The following is an 11,745-nucleotide window of genomic DNA, read 5'->3' as shown; positions in this document are numbered from 1 at the left end:
TCAAAAAATACAGCTGCTGGAGAGGGTGTGGTGAAAAGGGAACACTTCTACACTGCTGGTGGGAGTGTAAACTAGTGCAACCTCTGTGGAAAGCAGTGTGGCGATTCCTAAAAACTCTAAAAATTGACCTTCCATATGACCCTGCAATCCCCCTACTGGGAATATACCCTGAAGAACACAAATCACTCTATAAAAAAGATACCTGCACACGTATGTTTATCGCAGCGTTGTTCACAATAGCAAGAACCTGGAAACAACCATGCTGCCCATCAAAAGAGGACTGGATTAAAAAAATGTGGTACATATACACGATGGAATACTACGCAGCCATAAAAAAGAACAAAATCATGAATTTCGCAGCAACCTGGATGGAACTAGAGTCTATAATACTGAGTGACCTCACACAGAAACAAAGATCAGAATATCACATGTTCTCACTCATATAATGGACCTTGAACATCCAATGTAATACTATAAGAAAATGACTGACGGTACTAGGAAACTATGGGGGGGAGGGAGATGGGATTAACAGTAGCAAATATCTGTCTGGGGCTGGGAAAACACCTCTTATCAACAGGGTGTCTGAATGAAACGTAATTGTACACCTAACCCTTAACTGTACCCCACAAAACTATAATAAAAATACTGATTAATTATTAAAAAAAAAATACAACAAAAAGCTGGGCTTGGTGGCTCAGCCTGTAATCCCGCGCCTTTGGGAGGCTGAGGTGAGTGGATTACCTGAGCCCGCGAGTTCGAGGCCAGCCTGGGCAGCGAGACCTCATCTCTACAATAAATAAAAAAAAAATCAGTCGGGCGTGGTAGCGCATGCCTGTAATTCCGGCTACTTGGAAAGCTGAGGTGGAAGGATCGCCGGAGCCCAGCAGGTTGAGGCTGCGGTGGCTGGGAGCGGCCACTGCACTCCAGTGTGGGCGACAGAGTGTGACTCCAACTCAAAAAAAAAATACAACAAAAAACACATTAAGAGTTAGAGCAAGTTCATGAATTACAATCAATATTGTAAAGATGGCAGTGTCAGGATGAATCTTTCAAATTAATGCATATATAATTAAAAATCAAGCAATATTTTAGGACTCTATTTAACATTTACTTAACCTATTTTATAATTTATATGGAAAACTCAAAGTAAAAATAGCTAAGAGTATATGTATAACCTTACAATGAGAAGAATTAATTTTTGGAGGGAGGGCCCCTTGTAGTACAGAATTCCTCAACTTGGTAATTGTTTTAGAAATCCATTGGCATCAATGTACCAGGTAGTGTTGTGAGAGGTTGCATTAGACGTCAGTGAATTTTTTTCTTTTTATTACTTGAGATTCTTTCAACACATTTGCTCATTACATGATGAGTGACTTATGAGTATACCTACCCACATCTCACTGAGTGTTCAACAGTTTTTGGAAACAAACAGAAAAGCTCAAAACAAAAGTAAAAGAATACAGCAATGCCCCACATATCCCTCTCTATTCAACTGGTCTTGCCCTGAGGGACTTTTTTTTTCCAGATGACAATAGTTCTTAAAAGCAAAGGATTTGCTGAAAAAAGTCCTTCAAAGCAAATGTTTTGCTTATGTGGAGGAGTAAAACAAAAAAATGGCAGAAACACATTGGCAAGTGTAAAAACTCTTTTATCAGAGGAAAAAGCATCTCAATAGGTGTATTGCATCAAGTGTAGAGTAGTTTGAAGACTATTGAATTTTAAACAGGTATATCATATTCAAAGCTGACATCCAAAGCCACTGGAAATATATAGAAATGGGATACTCCTGCTTTGTCCAGCAGCAGTCCTTACAGAATACTCAGTGTCTCACACCACAAACCAGGCTCCGGAGGTGATATGGGAAGCTTGTCTTTGTTGCCACCCTTAGGCAAGCTGAAGCTGGTGCACTTAAATCTTGAGGATGACCCTGAGGAGTTCCAGATTTTAGAAGCATAATCAACTCCGTGTCAGGGAGCAGAGACAGGGAAGAGATGTCAATTATTACTTAGGCAGCTTTCATTTGGGACTTCCACATCCCAAGTGAAATGAACATCCTTCCCAGTGGACACTGGAAATCTCATCCAGCTATTGTTGTTTTCCTTTCCCTGAAGCTTTAGAAGAAAGTTTCCAGTCTGTTAGAAGGTACTTCCCAGCCAAGGAGTTGAATCATGCCATCTATTCTCTGTCCTTAGTTTAGGTGAGAAAATCCTATCATTGAATCCTCATTCCCTGACCCTAGACATTTCCAAACAGCTGAAAAATTGAAGGTTTTTTCCCCCTTTTCGCAAATGTCAAGTTATAAAACTATTATAGCAAAATAATGCAATGGTTCCTTAATACATGTGTATTACTGACTTGAATGTGATTCTCATTCCTTCATTCACTGGACAAGTATTGACTAGTTGCGAAAAAAAGAATAAATACATAACTTTTTATAAATTAATTCTGAGTTTCTTTGGATCCCTCTTTGTATAGATGGGATACCAGATACTGAGATATTTTATAAAGCTTTATTAATTAAACAAGTACATGATTGAGATCTTGACTATATATAGTTCTCTTAATTATGAATAGATTACATTTATAAATTATATGTGATCATGGAAATATGGTTCATTACATGATAAAAATTAAGTGAGATGCCATATTCATATTATTAACAATCCAAACACTTAAAATCACATGAGGATAGTATAAGCATAATGATTCTAGTTTGAAAAGAGAAAAATACTATAGTTACCTCAAGTGAAAAACTGTTTCTCAAATAAGCTGTCAAAGCCAAATTTTAAGACCAAAATTAAATTATTTGGTTGCAATCACTGAATAATTTTGGACCTAGAAAGGCACAATTTGTAACATAATGGAATAATATGGAACAGTGGAAAGAATTTGCAAGGACACGGTTTTACTACTTGTAATTCAGAAGAAAATTTTGTAATCGGAGGAGACAGAAAAAATGCAGTTAAAATGATCCAAGTAACAAAATAAGCCATTTACACATCAAAAAATTTGAGTAAATAAATGTGACAACATATATTCAATTTTATCAGGCACAAAGACAATGGAATGAAATGTTCAAGAAGAATTTGTGGAGGGAGTTGTGCATATCTGTTTGATCTGATATGTTGCCCAGGCAGAGCCAACAGCAAAGGTCTCAGGAAAGGAGCAAGAAAGGAGTGAGACTCACCTCCTTATATAGAAGACAGACACAGAGAGTTTGGGGTGTTAGAGACAAGGTCAAGGAGGTGTAAAAGGAAGTGTAAGAGGTAGACATGTAGGTTATCCAAAGGTCTTTGAAAACTGGACATACTTCTGAATGAGACATGAAGCAGTTAGGAGTTTGGAGTAAAAAAATTTGGTACTGCAATGTTAAAATTTAATGAAATAAAATGTCAGGGAAAATGTGGGGAACCACAAACTCTCACTCACTCCTGGTATATAAAAAAGTTCAAGCTGGGTTTGGTGGCTCAGCCTGTAATCCCGAGCCTTTGGGAGGCTGAGGTGAGTGGATTGCCTGAGCCCGTGGGTTTGAGACCCGCCTGGGCAGCGAGACCTCATCTCTACAATAAATCAAAAAATCAGCCGGGCGTGGTAGCGCATGCCTGTAATTCTGGCTACTTGGAGGGCTGAGGCGGAAGGATCGCTGGAGCCCAATGGGTCGAGGCTGTGGTGGCCGGCAGCGGCCACTGCACTCCAGTCTGGGTGACAGAGTGAGACTCCAACACACACACACACACACACACACACACACACACACACACACACACACAAATAAATAAAAAAGTTCAGCCATTTTGAAGAAAGACCCTCAGTTCACAAACACTTTATTCATTTGCGCATCTGCCTTGCAGCAAGTCCATCCCGTACATAGACATAAGTGAATCTTTACGAGACTTTCTTTTTTTTTTTTTGAGTTGGAGTCTCACTCAGTCGCCCAGACTGGAGTGCAGTGGCTGCTCCCGGCCACCGCAGCCTCGACCTGCTGGGCTCTGGCGATCCTTCAGTCTCAGCCTTCCGAGTAGCTGGAATTACAGGCGTGCCCTACCACATCCAGCTGATTATATTGGTTGCAAAGTATTGGAATCAAGCTTAGTGTTCAACACAAGAAAAATTTGTAATTCACACGTGATAGATAGAATGCTAACAAGTTGGAAATAATGAAATAAAAATATAAACAGTTTAAAAAATAAATTTACCTATATTAAAGCACAAATACAAACTATAATATTTTCAGGGTTATATAATAAACTATTTGGAAGATGAACTGTAAGCATATTATTTATACTTGAGTGGGATTGCAGGAAGAGATGGAACCATATATAAAGTAAAAAAAAAACAACAATCTAAAACAAAGAGGTCTTTCAGTGCCTGATAATGGGAGTGCTAATAAAATGAATGTGATTCCATTGTGTTCAAATGGTGCCCATGTGTTTTCAGGGTCCTTCTTCCAGCCTGTGCTGACTCTCTGCCTCCCTCGGAGCCCAAGCCAAGGTCTTCTGCAAAGCACCTATACCATTTTGTGGGCACAGTCCCTAGACTATTTCATGACATCAGCAGCAGCCAGGGAAGGTTCTTTATTATGGGATGTATGTTAAGAGTGATGAAGGTCATAGTAAGGGAGATGGGATACTTGATAAATTATCAGGCTCCAGCTTTGTAACTGACCATTATTTAACCACCTCCAAAGACCAGTCTGAGGACAAAGCTGTCTATGTCTATGACACCAATCACAGCATTGGTGTGTCATATGGGTAAAGTAGAATGACTCAGATGAATGAGAAAGTGGAACTAATACTGTTTACTCTACTAAAAAGGCTGTTACATAAACCGCAGAAAGAGTGTTTGATGTACTGAACATTCAGACATGCTTTTTTTAATTAAAATTTTTAAAGGAGTGAACTAGATGCATTTGGCTTCTGGCCATGAGTTCCTTGTTTGGACCAGATTGCTAGATCAGGCTTCTACAGAGTGCCAGAGCTGCTGTAATGATGAAAATATAATAGATCCAGTCATGCTTTGTTGCTCACTATATTTTCACTACATAAGGAATGCAAGGAAATTCCCTTTTCCACATTTAGACACTGGAACACAGATATATTTCTCACTTTTACCTCATCTAGGATGATTATAATAATCACCCTTAAAAGGCAACTTTTGACTGAAGATATTTTGGAATTCTATCAACATGCTAGAAATCATACTCCACATAGTTAGAGATAGAGATAATGACAATTGAAGATGATGAGAGAAAAAGTTTTAAATTGTTGTGGTTTCTGAATGTTTTCACAGGTGTTTAGTGTCTGGGTTTTAGAAGCATGAGATAAGGAGAAGAAATTGTCTCCAAACAGTACAGATATGATCTTTTATGCAATGATCTACAAAGAAGGAAACATAATAATCTTTAAGGTCTCCCTGACAGTCCTGATTCAGAATGTCTATATTTTTATTTAATGTTTTTTTTCCCCCCTAAAAATGGAAGTTTCAGAAACACTTCTGACATAGTGGATTGAGGCCATCAGACAACTGGAACCACCATACAAACAATGAGAACAGGTTTTTTTTTTTTTATGAGTTGGACTCTCACTCTGTCACCCAGACTGGAATGCAGTGGCTGCTCCCGGCCACCACAGCCTCGACCTGCTGGGCTCCAGTGATCCTTACGCCTCAGCCTTCCAAGTAGCTGGAACTACAGGCACGCACTACCACGCCTGGCCCATTTTGATTTATTGTAGAGATGAGGTCTCGCCAAGTTGCCCAGGCGTATCTCGAACCCGCGGGCTCAGGCAATCCACTCACCTCATCCCCATTTAAAATTTTAAGTTTTCTCTCACCATTTAAAAAATTTCCAGATCCATAATAACCATGAAAGTCAACAACCTTCAAATGACTGTAGGTGTGAAAACTAGCAGAATAGCATTCACTGAAATAGACATATAGTAGGTTTAAAATTTCCCCCAAAGCCTAGTTCAAAGACAAATGTCATTTTTTTTGCTCTCTGGAAGCTCATGGAAAAGTTTCACTTTTTTAACTTTAAAATTTTTTGTTTTAAAATTGTGGGGTACAATTCAGGGTTAGGTATACAAATATTCAGTATGCAGGTCCCCTTTTTGATGAGGTGTGCTCTCCCTTCCCAAGGCACATTCCCACTACTGCCAATCCCACCTCCCCATCCCCCAACCCCCCACAGTTTCCTGCTACCTGTCAATCCTTTTCTTATAACATTACTATAGTTGTTCAAGGTTCGCTTATGAGTGAGAACATGTGATACTCAGTTCTTTGTTGCTGTGAAAGTTCACTCACTATTATAGACTCTAAGTCCATCCAGGTTGCTGTGACGTTCATGATTTTGTTCTTCTTTATGGCTGTGTAATATTCCATTGTGTGTGTGTGTGTGTGTGTATTTTTTTTAATCCAGTCCTCTTTTTATGGGCAGAATGGTTGGTTCCATGTTCTTGCTATTGTGAACAATGCTGTGATAAATATATGTGTGTAGGTATCTTTTTTATAGAGTGATTTGTGTTCTTCCAGGTATATTCCCAGTAGGGAGATTGCAGGGTCATATGGAAGGTCAATTATTAGAACTTTTTAGGGATCCTCACACTTTTCCACAGAGGCTGCACTAGTCTACATTGCCACCAAAAGTGTAAAAGTGTTTCCTTTTTGTCACATTCTCTCCAGCATCTGTTATTTTTTGTTATTGTTGATGGCCATCCTGATTGGAGTTAGGTGGTATCTCAGTGCAGTTCTTTTGAATTTCTTTGATAACTAGTGAGGCTGCACAATTTTCCATGTATCTGTTGGATGTCCATGTGTCTTCTTTTGAGAACTGTTTATTCATTTTGCCCACTTTGTAATGGGGCTATTTGTTTTTTTTTTCTTTTCAGCATGTTTGAGTTCCCTGTAGATCCTAGTTGTTAGGCCTTTGTCAGACATAGAGTTGGCAAAATATTTTTTCCCAGTCTGTGGGCTGTCTCCCTGCTCTCTTGATGGTTTCTTTGGCTTTGCAGGAGCTTGTCAGTTTGGTGAGGTCCCACTTATCTATCTTATCTCTTATGGCACGGGCACTTGGAGTTTTGATCAGGAATTGGTTCCAATTTCCATAAAAGTGTCTCCTGCATTTTCTAAGGTTAAGAGCTTCCTTATTAAAACTTTTCTTAATTTAGTTGATTTCAAGCTTGCTTACTTTAAACAACTCTATACTCAATGCATTTGTTAAAACAATCAGTGGGATCCTTTAACGTTGCACATGTCTGAGACAGGGATACAAGCTGGAGTGAACAAGAGGGTGACCAAGAAGCTTAAAATAAAACTGGCATGTGGGAGATTCAAAGGTTGTGTTGATTACCTCTGAAATATTCCAGGGGAACAAGAAGACACATCAAAAGGTGATGTATGTATGTATGTATGATGTATGTATGTATGTATGCCCAGGTAAGAACTCAGAAGATCCTAATATTTCTACACTGGTTGAAATTATAGATTTGTTCAAGGAAGGACAAAACAGAGTTGTCAATTTATGGCATGTTGAAAGTGTTCTCTAACATATTTTAGCTTTGGCAAGAATTGAGAGATGCATTTCTACAAAGTACATAAGCAAACTTCTGTCCGAATTATCTAACTGCTAATATAATTGAGTAGAGACTCTGGAAGCAAAAATTAAAAGAATACAAAATTAAATGAATTAGCCCAGAACTTATGAAAGAATAGTCCATCTTCAACTATAACAGCTACACCCAAAGAAGCAGCAACAGCCAAAATAAAGCCTCTGGAAAGGCTATGATGTTCAGGTTTTTCACACTTTATTTTTAAAATATCTATTTCTCAATATGAAATTATTAGGTAAAGGCACAGGAAAATATTGCCATACATGAGTGAAAAAAGCAAAACAAAAACTAAAACAACAAATAAAAATGTAAAGGAACTATTCTCAAGGAAATACAGACATTGTGGTTACTACATATTGAGTTCAAATTGGCTTCTACAAATGGTCAAAGAAAGACAGAAAACCATGCGAACAATAAAGGAAACTACGGACAGAATGGCTCATCTAATAGAGACTATTAATAAAGATGTAAAAAATCATTGATCTAAAAATTAGTAAATTAATATTATTCTGCTCAAGAAACATAAATAGATAAGAATTATTTTTTTAAGTGCAGAAACGGAGACTTTCACATGGCACCAGAAAATGTACCAACATACACATAATGAAAGTCCCTGAAGGACAGGGGTAGAAAAATGGTACAAAATAAAATGAGAAGTAATGACCCAAGAGTTTCCAAATTTAACCAAAAATTACAAACAAACTGCACAATGAAATTCAATTAACCCTGACAGACATTGACCAAAGCACATATCTATAGGGTCTTTGGAAAGCATCATGAAGATGTAAACCCTAAAGTCTAAAAGGTATAAGAGATATAAGACAAAAAAGTATAAATTTTATAACTTGTGTATCAGTGAAGGAATATAACAATTATGCCATTCCCACTGAATAGCCAAACACTGTGTATTATCATTTATGTGTATTTTTGTATTTCTCATGAACAGATATACCCTACTGAATAAAGAAACTGCATGGAATAATCATATTATATCACAAGAGTCTACAATCTCACTACCTAAAAATCAGGCTATCCTCTGTAATTATAAATTGTGACCAGTGAGTTGCTGAGATCAGCTGGCTCTCAGGTCTTTAGCCATGGGAAGTGTGTGTTCTCAGCTGAAACTGTTGGGGGACTTCTATGTGATACCTACACAGCAGCTCAGTAAGGATTATTTTTCCAAAAGACTAGGTCTCAGGGCTGTACCCTCTGTTGACTGATGGGACTCAGCAAATGTGTTCTTTTTGGCCTGTCAGAATCCCCTGCACTGAAATCTTTAAATGGTCTCAACAGGTGCTTCCTTCCAGGACTATTCTAAGGGGTAGGGCAAACCTTCCTCCCCTTCAGTCTGCAGTAGGAGTTGCATGTGCTTTCCCTTGACAGGGTACAAAGCTAAGTGTCAGCAGAGGTGACAGCACAGGCCCATCCAATGTCAGAAGCAGGGATTGGTAAATGACAAATGTCAGTCATTTATTCTCACATGGGGGCCATGCCCTCCTGTGTGTGGCAAGCTCTATTTCAGCAGTAATGAGTCCCATGTGTCATTCCAGGGTTCTGCACACATTCTGTGTTCTCTCAGCATCCCCATCACCTGGAAGTCACAGTCACCTCCTCCTGCACTGGAGTGAGCAGTGAAGTTGGGTGGACGTGCGGTATGGCCCCATCAGCTTCCAGGAGAAGCACCAGCATGGAACACCTGCTGGTTCCCAACCTTCAAGTCCACAGTTGTTACCTTCCTCCAGGTCAGGTCACTTGTCCTCCAGGAATCGTTTGGGCTCCTGTCTGGGATAATGATGATGGTTACTATTCAGGATGTGGAAGGGTCCTAGAGCTAACCCAGGGCACCTGCCCCAAAGGGAAATGATGCAAAACCCTTTTGCCTGGTCTGACAGCCTCTCACCTCATGTACCCAACACAAGACTCACGGAAAATTCTTGCAGTGAATTTTTCCTCTGGGACTGAAAATATGAAACACTTTCCTGGATCTGTGTTGTAATCGTCTGTCCAGAAAATCTTTATATTGAGCTCTTAGGATAAAACATTGCAGGCTGGTCATTACCACACAGGGAGGCAGTTCAAAGGGAAAAATATGTATTTCTTCTCTACCTTTATTTTCTACTTTTCTCCTTTCCTTTCTCCTTCTCATTCTTTCCCCCTTCCCCTCTCCCCACTTCTTTTTCCTCTTTCTTTCTTTATTTTGAGGATTTTGCTCTGTCTCTCAGATGGAATGCAATGGTATGATCATAGCTCACAGAAATTTTGAACTCCTGGTCTCTAGTTATCCTCCTACCTCAGTGTCCTGAGTAGGTGGATATAAAGGCATGCAGTACCACATTTGACTATTTTTTAAAAAGTATAAACAGAGTCTTCTATTTTTTCCAGGTTGGTCTTAAACTGTCGGTCTCAAACAATTCTTCTACCTCAGCCCCCTAAATCACTGTAACTACAGGAATGAGCCATCATGGCAGGTGGGACATGTTCTTATTCATCTCAGATGTCTAGGCATATGGATTTGGTGTGTATTTGCATACATGTCTTAGGGAAGGTTTTGAGTTAGGAGTGAGGATTGTCACCATATGGGCCAGAATGCAGATGCTGATATTTGTGGATCCGAAGAGAAAACCCATGCACATCCCTGTTCCTGTCACTACATAAGGCATTCCCCTGAAGTCTTCATATTCTGGTGATTGTCCAAAAATGGAGAAGAAACTTTAACTAGAATTAATGACTTCAACACTAAACTGAAACTTTAGAAAGACATGCCTTGTGGTACAATCAATGAGCTTGAAGGCAGCTGATCATGGAGGGCCGATTTCCCATATTTGAAGGAAAAAAAGAACAAGGAAGTAAGCCCTAGAACAACTTTAAAGGCTTGGTGTGACTGAAGTGTTTTATGAAATGAATGCTGCACTGTGACCTTTTGAAAAGGCTACTGAGCTGACATCCTGAAAAATTTCCTTTCTATGCCATTCCCTGAACAGACCCTGCACATGGTTCAATCCATCTCAAGTGCAATAACAGCTGTGGTGCCTAATCTGGTGGTTCACATGGGTTATTGAACTATTTTCATAATATATTCTGAGGGAGCAGATAACTCCAAAAGTTATATATGTAATTGTTTACACCTCCTATAAACCAAGATTCATTCTGGGAATGAGAAACTGCAATAATATAGAACAAAATGATTTATCTGCATATTTACTGAGCCATACATTTTAGTTCATTTATTTGATTTGCTAGTGTAACACAATGAGGGTGTTTGTGTGTGTATTGGTTAAACCACTTAACTAAAAGAAAACCAAATTATCTTTAAAGTTTTAGATCGAATGATCATGAGGGATATTTCTTCATTCTCTCTAGTGAGCCACATTTTCATAGATGGTCATAATTACAGATGATATTGAATTCCAGTTCTTCAGACTCTTCATTTATCCTTGATACTCAGTTCAATTAAAAATAAGAAAACTATAATGTGATATATAATAGCTGCTGTAGAAAATTAACTGTGATAGTCTGTCAATAATAAATGTTCATTTTAGAGCTTTTAGGAATCGCCACACTGATTTCCACAGAGGTTGCACTAGTTTACACTCCCACCAACAGTGCAGAAATGTTCCCTTTTCACCACATCCTCTCCAGCATCTGTTATTTTTTGAGTTATTGATAATGGCCATTCTGACTGGAGTTAGGTGGTATCTCAGTGTAGTTTTAATTTGCATCTCCTTGATGATTAGTGAGGTTGAACATTTCTTCATGTGTCTGTCAATCGCTCGTATGTCTTCTTTTGAGAAGTGTCTGTTCATATCTTTTGCCCACTTTGTAATGGGGTTGTTTGTTTTTTTTCTTTTTGGCACGTTTGAGTTCCTTGTAGATCCTAGATGTTAGGCCTTTGTCAGACATGGAGTTGGCAAATACTTTTTCCCAGTCTGTGGGCTGTCTCCCTGCTCTCTTGATGGTTTCTTTGGCTTTGCAGAAGCTTATCAGTTTAATGAGGTACCACTTGTCTATCCTATCTCTTATGGCCTGTGCATTTCGGGTTTCGCTGAGGAATTGGATGTCAGTTTTTCTAAAGTTCTTATGGTTTGAGGTTTTAAATTGACCTTCCCTATGACCCTGCAATCCCTCTACTGGGAATATACCC

At 38.9% G+C, this 11,745-nt stretch overlaps 1 pseudogene; it reads left to right on the top strand.

Annotated features, from left to right (window-relative positions):
* Positions 1 to 1,726: 1,726 nt before the first annotated feature.
* Positions 1,727 to 2,009, top strand: LOC103271530 (annotated as a pseudogene).
* The last annotated feature ends 9,736 nt before the right edge of the window (positions 2,010 to 11,745 follow it).

Source organism: Carlito syrichta, unplaced genomic scaffold, assembly GCF_000164805.1.
Source record: "Carlito syrichta isolate Samal-C Ts95f unplaced genomic scaffold, Tarsius_syrichta-2.0.1 Scaffold311741, whole genome shotgun sequence".
NCBI classification, from domain to species: domain Eukaryota; kingdom Metazoa; phylum Chordata; class Mammalia; order Primates; family Tarsiidae; genus Carlito; species Carlito syrichta.
The sequence above is the reverse complement of the archived record's forward strand: the minus strand, read 5'-3'. Positions and strand labels throughout refer to the sequence as shown.